Genomic DNA, 8,763 nt, shown 5'->3' with positions numbered 1-8,763 from the left:
GTCTCTCCAAAGTCAGCAGTCTGCAGTTGGCGACAGCATACGAATCTCCCAAGCTGCTGGGCGGCTCCGCAAATGACAAGGCAACAACAAAACGACCAGAATTCACACGATGTACAGACTTCCGAAAATTTACCTCACACTCCAACTCTTCCGGTTTCAGTTGACAGCTTGGTGCAGGGCACGATTCCAACTCCCAAAAACGTTCCACAAAACTATCCAACGATGGACTACTAACGAATGGACTACAGATGGCTGTAAAACAATTCGACACATTCGTTGTTGAAGTGAGAATCGGCGCTCTCCCCATCAGAATGTGACCAAAGACACTATTAACAGTCATCAATTCGTGCGATTCACCTATACTAGGACTCCGACGTAGCAAGTGAGGAACTAACTCCGCACCAATGATGCCATCTATTCTACTAGGAAGATAGAATTTGTCGTCAGCCAGTGTGAGATTTTCAAGATGATGAAGTTTGGATCTGTCAATTTCACAAGAAGGCAACTTGTCAATGACTCTATCTACCACTGTGGCATCCATCGAAAACTTGATGGTAGGATCCAACTTCGACTGAATCAACACACAAGTACGACCTCGAACTTCACTAGTACCACCACCGAATCCACGAACAACGGTTTTCATGGGCTGGAATGGTAGTCTCAAACGCCGACACAATTTGGCTGTAACAAAATGACACTGACTCCCGGTGTCAACCAAGAAACGAACATCACAAAGCTGATCATTACAATCTCGAATATGTGCAGTGACGGTCGACAACACAACGGTCGAATTATCTACATCGTTGGATGTAGAACAACAACTAATAGGTGATGTGCCACCTGCCTTGGAGTTCGACGAGGACGCAACACCTTCATTGGAACTTGATCTGGAAAAGTGCAATAACGAATGATGAGATTCTCGACATTGAGCACACTGAGTTTTACTATGACAATCTCTACTCAAATGATCCACATCAAGACAACGAAAACAACAAAACTTTCCTTTAATCAAACAATAACGATCCCAAGGAGTCATTTTCAAGAAACTTGCACAATCTACTAACCGATGACCCGGTTTTGAGCACTTCAGACAATTGGGATTTTTACTAGATGCATCGTTAGATGAATCATTAGATTGAACCACAAACACCTTTGATTTATTATCCTTTTTGTGCCTCATATTAAACGATTCAGTCTGTTTCTCATCAGAAGGAAGAGTCTTAATTTGCTTTTCAATGAATTTGACATAATCGGTATAAGTTGGCATAGCCTTGTCATGGACGGCCGATTCAAAATTTCTATGAGAACTTGGATCCAGCAATCTCAAGCCATGATAGAGGAATATCGAGTCTGACAAATCAGTGAGTCGCAATCTCTTCACTGCATTGATTGAACTGCAAAACCCATCCAAAATCGCAATACAACCTGCCTTTGATTCTGATTTTATTGGACGAAATTCAAAAATTTGTTTGAAATAGGCATCAACTTGTGCCCGTGGATCATTATAGTGGGTCAATAATGCCTGCCAAATTATTTGATAATTGTTAGCCAATGGTGGCAAATGACGACAAATATTTGCTGCTTGTCCAGTAAGTCTACTTACAAGATATTGGACCTTCTGCTGATCATTCAAACTCTTGTTGTCATGTACCAATGCCTTAAATAGTTCATAAAACACCGACCATTGAGTCTGGTTCCCATCAAATTTCGGAAGGTCGATTTTAGGCAGTACCTACTCGGACACGACTAGCTGTGCACTAGCTGCTGAAGCTGCCAAAGATTGAGCAATAGCATCAGTCGCCTCTTTCTGTTTGAGAGTATTAGCCGCTACTTCAATATACTGAAACAGATCTAGATGTGAGTCGTTGAATGCTACAACATGGTCTTTATTCAACTCAAGTTCCAACTCATTAACCACTAATTCTGTCTTTTCATAATCCGAAATGGTCTGAGACACCCAAGGATACAAGATTTAAAATTGCTCAGCAACTTTTGGATCAGAGGCATTTTTAGACAGTTCATAGATTCTTTGCAATCTGGCATACAATTGTTCCAGTTTAGCGCGATGCACCCTGATTTGTTTCTGTAATTTTTCCTCCATCTTGAACTCATACACAAGACAATTCAGCCCCGACAATACAAAACAACAGACAATAAAACAAGAATGAGTTCAAAACTAAATGGAAGGAAGAATCACGACTAGTAAGTTATCAAAGTTAAACTTTGATTATCAATTCACAAGATAAGTTACTGCTGAAGACAAAACTATATGATTAGATAATGTTCTTCCAACAACTCACAAACAAACGATAACTTGTTGAATTGAACAAACAAAATCATGCTGTGATTAACCTTCACTAACATGTATAACAAAAATGGACAATACAAATTCCAACAAACAAATTCCCGAAAAGAAGCACAATGAGCCTAGTTTCAGGAAAATTACAATTTTAACTGAAATAAATTTAATTTCAGACAAACACAAACTGACAAGAAACCTTGCTCTAGAACAAGGCTACAACAAACTCAAGTTGAGCATGGATCAGACCATTCTCAACATGCCAACACTGGACAAATACGAAACTGCTTAAATCCAATGTGTGTGAATTAATCAACAAATTACAAATTTAAATTCATCACGGTTCGGTGGACCAGAAATGTTCTGAACAAAGCTCAGGCTAGAGCTACTAGAGGACTGTAATTTACTATTCGAATAATCAAATACAAACAAGGGGTAAAATTTAACCTTCAATTTGAGCCAGGTTATTTGTACAGTTAAACTCTGCATTAATGAACAATAAAAAAAAGCAAAAACTCACCAGATTTAATCCAATCTTGTCTACTTGCCCTTCGAAGCCTTTATTAGGTGTTTTGGTCAGGTTCAGGGTGGGATGAAAATCTGGGAATAAGACAGGTCTGGCTTCCGGGCTGTCTTTTTGTTGATTCTGTGTTCAACTTGCAGGCTATGTACTGGGTTTTGAACAAAGCTCAAACTGGATTCTTTATAAATTCAAATCCAATTCAAATTAATTCAATTTAACACTATTTACACTGTTATACTCATAATTCACACACACTACACTCAAACAATTATCTACAAGAAATTTCCGATCGAAATTACATGACAAAAATACAAACTCGGTCTTCACAACAACGGGGACGAGACAAGACAAGCTGAACTGGGACGACTCACAAAAACATCCAGAATGCCAAGCAAGCAGGACGGTTTGCGCCGGCGCAAACACAAGCCTGCTATTCGCAGAACCAGTCTGGCATTTTGGCGCTACAGTTCGAATGCTCTGGCCAAACCAGATTTTATTAATAAATAATTAATTTTTTTTCCATTAATATGTGTACAAAAGAACAAATACAAAATTATATAAAATAATATTAATTACACTGTCTGAATAGTTAAATTATACAAGAGTCTGTACATAGTTAATATCATGAAAAAGAAAAAAACAAAATATTACTTCTACACACATAAACATCAGAAAGGAAATAATTAGGTACTCACCAGGCAAAGGCCTATATGGGAGTCCCAGCATAAAAAAAATGAACCCAAAACACACTTATAATTTGCATATGAACAAAAAGATAATAAACTGGAGTAAACTTATGTATTATTTACATTAAAATATTAAATGTTTGATTTAATTTGTTATTTTGTGGTAACAGTGCTTGGTCGGGCTATAACTTACTATTCTGTGTTGTCAATATTATCCAGAATCAATTCTTTACTTAGATTATACACTATTGGAATTAACTGTAGATTTTATGAGTCTGAGAAAATTTTTTATCAAATTTATCTCTATCAGCATTCAAGTTAATTTGTTGAAGAACTTTTCAACATCATTCATTTCTAATAAACATACTCTTAATTTAACTTTGAAGCTTACCATATTATTCAGCTGTTTCAATTCTAAGGATAACATGTTCACACTCTTGGTGAGATGTATAAGGTAGTGTCTTCAATAGATTTCTTTATAGGGTCTGGGTGGAATCCAGCTCCCTGTCGATCTCAAGCTATTAGTGCTACTAGCTGCTTTATATGCTTAAAGGAATAACATTTATTCTATTCTATACATACACAGGAGATAATCCTTGGAATCATGACAACTCCTACTGCAGCCACAGGACTGCTGGGAAGACAGATAAAGTAAAAATTAGTACCCTAAGTTTATTTTTATGTTTCGAAGGGATGGATTCAAGATCCAAAGATTCAAGGAACCTCACATGTCAACCGAAGCTTATTGTGTGTCCCAAAAGTATGTTGGTTAGGCAATCCAACTCCCGTGTCCTTTACAAGATCCAGGAGTTTCTTCCCTATACCAACATCCCATTCCTCACCTGGTTGCTTACAGCCAAACAGAGCCCTTCTTCTAGCTCCAAGACTTCGGCAATCCAGTATGATATGCTTAGCAGTCTCTTCAGACTGATTACAAAGCCTACACATCTGGCTTTCATTTCTGAGTCCAATTGTGTGGAGATGATTCCTGAAGTGGCCATGTCCAGTTATCAGGGCAATCACCTGCTTGACCTGACCTCTACCCAGACTCATCAGCCACCTGGTGAAGCAAGGGCTTGTGTCTGCCAGCAGTCTTTTGCCAAGTGCTTGACCAGGGTGACCCTGGCATTGCTGGTGGTGTAAGTCCCTGGACCATTTATTTATTGTGTGGGAATCAGTTGTTTTACTTATGCCACAGCCCGGCTCTGGGCCAAGGAATGGCATACTAGAACCCCACTCAGCAAGCTCATCTGCACGCTCATTACCTATGCCTACATGGCCAGGTACCCAACAAAGATGCACAGAGTTGAGCGTTGCAAGCCTGCTGAGCGTTTTGTGGCACTCCAACACCAATTTGGACTTGATTTCGTTGGAATCAAGAGCCTTGAGGGCTGCCTGATAGTCTGACATGATTACTATATTATGCTTATTGCAGTAGCGCCTGGCAATGCCTATGTTGGCACAAGCCATGATGCCCCAAATCTCTGCCAGAAAGATGGTGCAGTGTTGTCCCAGACTTGCATAGACTTGTGTTCTAGGTGAATCACTGTACACCCCATAGCCAGATTTCCCTTAAATGGAAGAACTGTCTGTGTACCAGACAAGGCTGCCTCTTTTGGGATGGAGCCCTTCCTCAGACTTCCACTCCTCTCTAGATCAGAATTTAACAGAGAAAGGTTTAGTAAAAACCAACTCCGTGCTCATGACATCTGATGTCATCTCAAGAACAGGGCTGTGAGCAACAGCTTTGGTGATTGTGCAATGGCCTGTTCCAGACAGGCCTTCTCTCCATTGGCCTGCAACTTTCAGTCGATAGGCTGATTTCCGTGCCTCTGCCATAGAAAAATTTTCAATGGCAGTAAGCCAAGAGCAACTTCAAGAGTTGCTGATGGGCTGCTTCTGATAGCTGCAGTGACTAGAAGTGTTTGCATCCTTTGTAGACTTGTGAGTTTGGCTGTGGCTGTAACCTGATCCACCTTTGTCCACCAGACTAGTGATCCATAAGTTACCTGAGGCCTTATTACTGCCTTGTACAGCCACAGAGCTATGTGAGGCTTTATCCCCCACATGGAGCCTGCAAATCTTCTGGTCGTCATAAGCGCCCATTTTGCTTTATGCAGTGTATTGTTTGAATGATTGTTCCAAGTCAGCTTTGAATCAATGGTCAGCCCTAAATATTTGACTGTACTTGATACTTCAAGCCGTGTAAATCCAAGTTTCAACCTAGAGAGAGACTCCAGGCTCTTTTTCCTTGTAAATGGAATGACTGCAGTCTTTGAGGGCTTTATACTTAGTCCCTATCCAAGACACCAGTCATTGACAGTTTTGAGGTTGACGTTCACGAAGTCAGCAACAATGTTGGTGAACTTTCCCTGTACCATGAGGACTGTGTCATCAGCATAGCCCTGTTCAAAGACACCTTTACTTGTGGAAAGATGGAGGATGTGACAATTCGCCTGGCTAAAGTCCAGCTTCCACAATCAGCTCTTGGCCATGAGCTTATTTTGCTGTTGTCAGACATGTCTGAGCAATCACTCTCAAAGGTACAGTCTGGAATGTGAGTCTCAAGAAGAAGTTTGAGACTTCCATAAATTCCAGTGGTATATTGCCCCCCTGCCGACCTAAGAGTTCCCAAGAGGCCAATTGGGCTTGAAGCTAAAACACACTGCAGTCTCACTGCTGCGCTGAGACTGTTTACCTCTTGTGTAAATTGTCTCCAGGAGTTTTCTTTAGCTTTCTTGATTGCAAGGCTGTATTCTGTGACTGCCCTGTGGTATGGCTCCCAAATACAGCTCCATTTGCAATGGTTCTGAAGCTTTCTTATAGCCGCCCTTTTGCGGTCAAGGTCAGCAATCCACCACTTAGTATTGGTGTGACTCTTCCCCGTCAAAATTGGCAACTGTCCTAAAGGCAGCTCATGATTGCATTCTGAAGGTCAGAAGCAATCTGATCAATGTCTGCAAAGCAGGTAACCCTCCTGCCCAGTGACCATAGTTGAGACAGAAGGTCAGACTTATAGAGTGACCAATCTGTTTTCCTCAGATCCTGATAGCAGGAAGAGCTGCCCTCACTTTGCAAGTCAAAACAGACATACCTGTGATCAAACAGAGAGGCCTCATGACTTACGTGCCAGTTGTCAATGACCCTTAGGAGTCCTTCTGAGCAGAATGTAATGTCAATAACCTCACTCCGGTTTCGTGTAATGAACGTTACAGACATAAAGATTCTTGGATATGAGAAACTGAAGAAGAGCCTCACCTCATGGGTTCGTGTCTGAGCTTCCCCATCCAGTTGTGTGGTGAGCATTGGCATCACAACCTACAAGGAGTTGTCGACCACCAGCACAAGATGACTTCACTAGGAGTTCAAGCTCTCTTGATGGAGGAAGATCTCCAGAGTCATAGGGCAAGTAGGCTGAGCATGCAGTTGTGCTCCATTTCCTGCCCTCATAGCTCCAGGTTAATGAGATCACAGTAAGATCTCTGGAGTAGAATTCATTAAGAGTTAGGCAGTCCATACCCTTTCTCAAAAGTATGCAGGTTCTGACATTCTTGAGAGAGGTACAGTATATCAACCCACCCTTGGTATCACCCAGGCCTGCAACTCTTCCTCGGTGAAGCCATGGTTCTTGGATCAATGCCAGGTCAAATCTCTCTCTGAGGAAGAACTGGCAGAAAGCAGCAGATGCTGCTTTACTGTGTTGGAGATTGATTTGAAGGACCCTGGGCATTATCCTCAACTGATGTTGAGATAATTGGAACCTGCCAGAGTCCTAGGTTGGCTCTAGGTTGGCTGACCTGACAGCACTAAAGCAGGCCTCATCCAGGAAACAGACAAATCCATAACCTTTTGGGTCCGGCTTGGCTGGCAGGACATTCCACTCCTTCACCTTCAGAGTGAGGTTTTGCTTGTTGAGCATCTTGATGATCTTTTCTGGAGTTTTCTTCAGAAGCAACAGATGAGCTCTAAAGAACACCCTCACTGACCTCAAGATTTCTTTTCTCAGACCGACAATGAGTTTCGTTTCCCCAAACGGTTTGAGTCTGGGGATGAGTGCCTCCAGCCAATGCTTAGTAGCAGGATATGATCAAGGCACCCTTCTCCATGTAGGTGCCTGCAAACGATGAAATGCATCCACCCTCAAGGGGTAGGAGCTCATCTATGATGGTTTCTTGAATGACTTCTCCTTGCTCTGCTGGAAGCTTAGACTCAGGATAGCCTTCCAATACAATAGCCATTTTGGTGGCAGATGTGTCCCTGTAAGAGGCTCCTCTATTGGAAGTCTCTAGATTCAGGGTTTGGTCCTCGTGACCTGCATGAGTTCTACTCCTGACCTTTTTTGTAGGTCCTTCTGCTGCGGGAGGGGCTGCCAATTCACCTCTAGGGTGCTTGGCCGCCTTCGACCCAGCTTCATGACCCACGTTTTTGCCTGGAGTTTCTCCCCATTCTGGTCTCTTGGTTTCTTTTTCCTTTTGGCCCTGCGAAACTTTGCAGGGTCAAAAGCCTCACCACTCTTACTCTCATGAAGTTTAGCCTGAATGGCCACCCTTCTTTGAGCATTGGTTAGATTTGATCTCTTCACCCACAAACCACTCAGTTGCTGTATTGCATCCTTGAGCATTTGTGAGGGTTCTTGTTTTTCTGGACTTTTGAGGAGCTCATCCTTCTCCTCCAATTGGGATAATGTGATAGAGCTTACCTCATCCATAACATGATCAGTAGAAGCCTTCCCAAGGTTAGCCTCTATGTAAGAGTGCAACAGTACCTCCTGTGTACCTGAAGCAACCATTTCGGATTGAGGAATCTGCCCTGATGGGGCAGATCCCGATGGGTTCGAGGTCGAGGCAACTTCCGGAGTTGCCTCGGGGTTTGGTTTTTGTTTTTTCTTTGTCCATGTGGTTCCCACGAGCAGCTAGGGAAGTACAGTCGACCTGGACAGAGCCCTGCATGTCCAGGCAAGGCTATGTACTGCAGGAGGGTGCATGGTATCCTGCAGGCACCGTTAGTGGCACCATGTATAGAAGGCCTGGTACCATCCACCCATCAGCACGGTCCACATAGCACCTTGTGTTGGCCTGAAACAAGAAAGAGGGAAAGGAAGAAAGAAAGAAAGAGAGAAGAGTGAATGGCCAAGGAAGGCCGACAGATGGAAAAGGTAAGAAAGAAAGAATGGCACACAGCTAAGTCAATGGAAAAAGTGTCATTCTAGAAATTAACAGATCCAAAGCATACTAAGAAGGAGAAGAAGGGTTTTG

Source organism: Nilaparvata lugens, chromosome 7 (assembly GCF_014356525.2).
Source record: "Nilaparvata lugens isolate BPH chromosome 7, ASM1435652v1, whole genome shotgun sequence".
Lineage (NCBI taxonomy): Eukaryota > Metazoa > Arthropoda > Insecta > Hemiptera > Delphacidae > Nilaparvata > Nilaparvata lugens.
Note: the sequence above shows the minus strand (reverse complement) of the source record.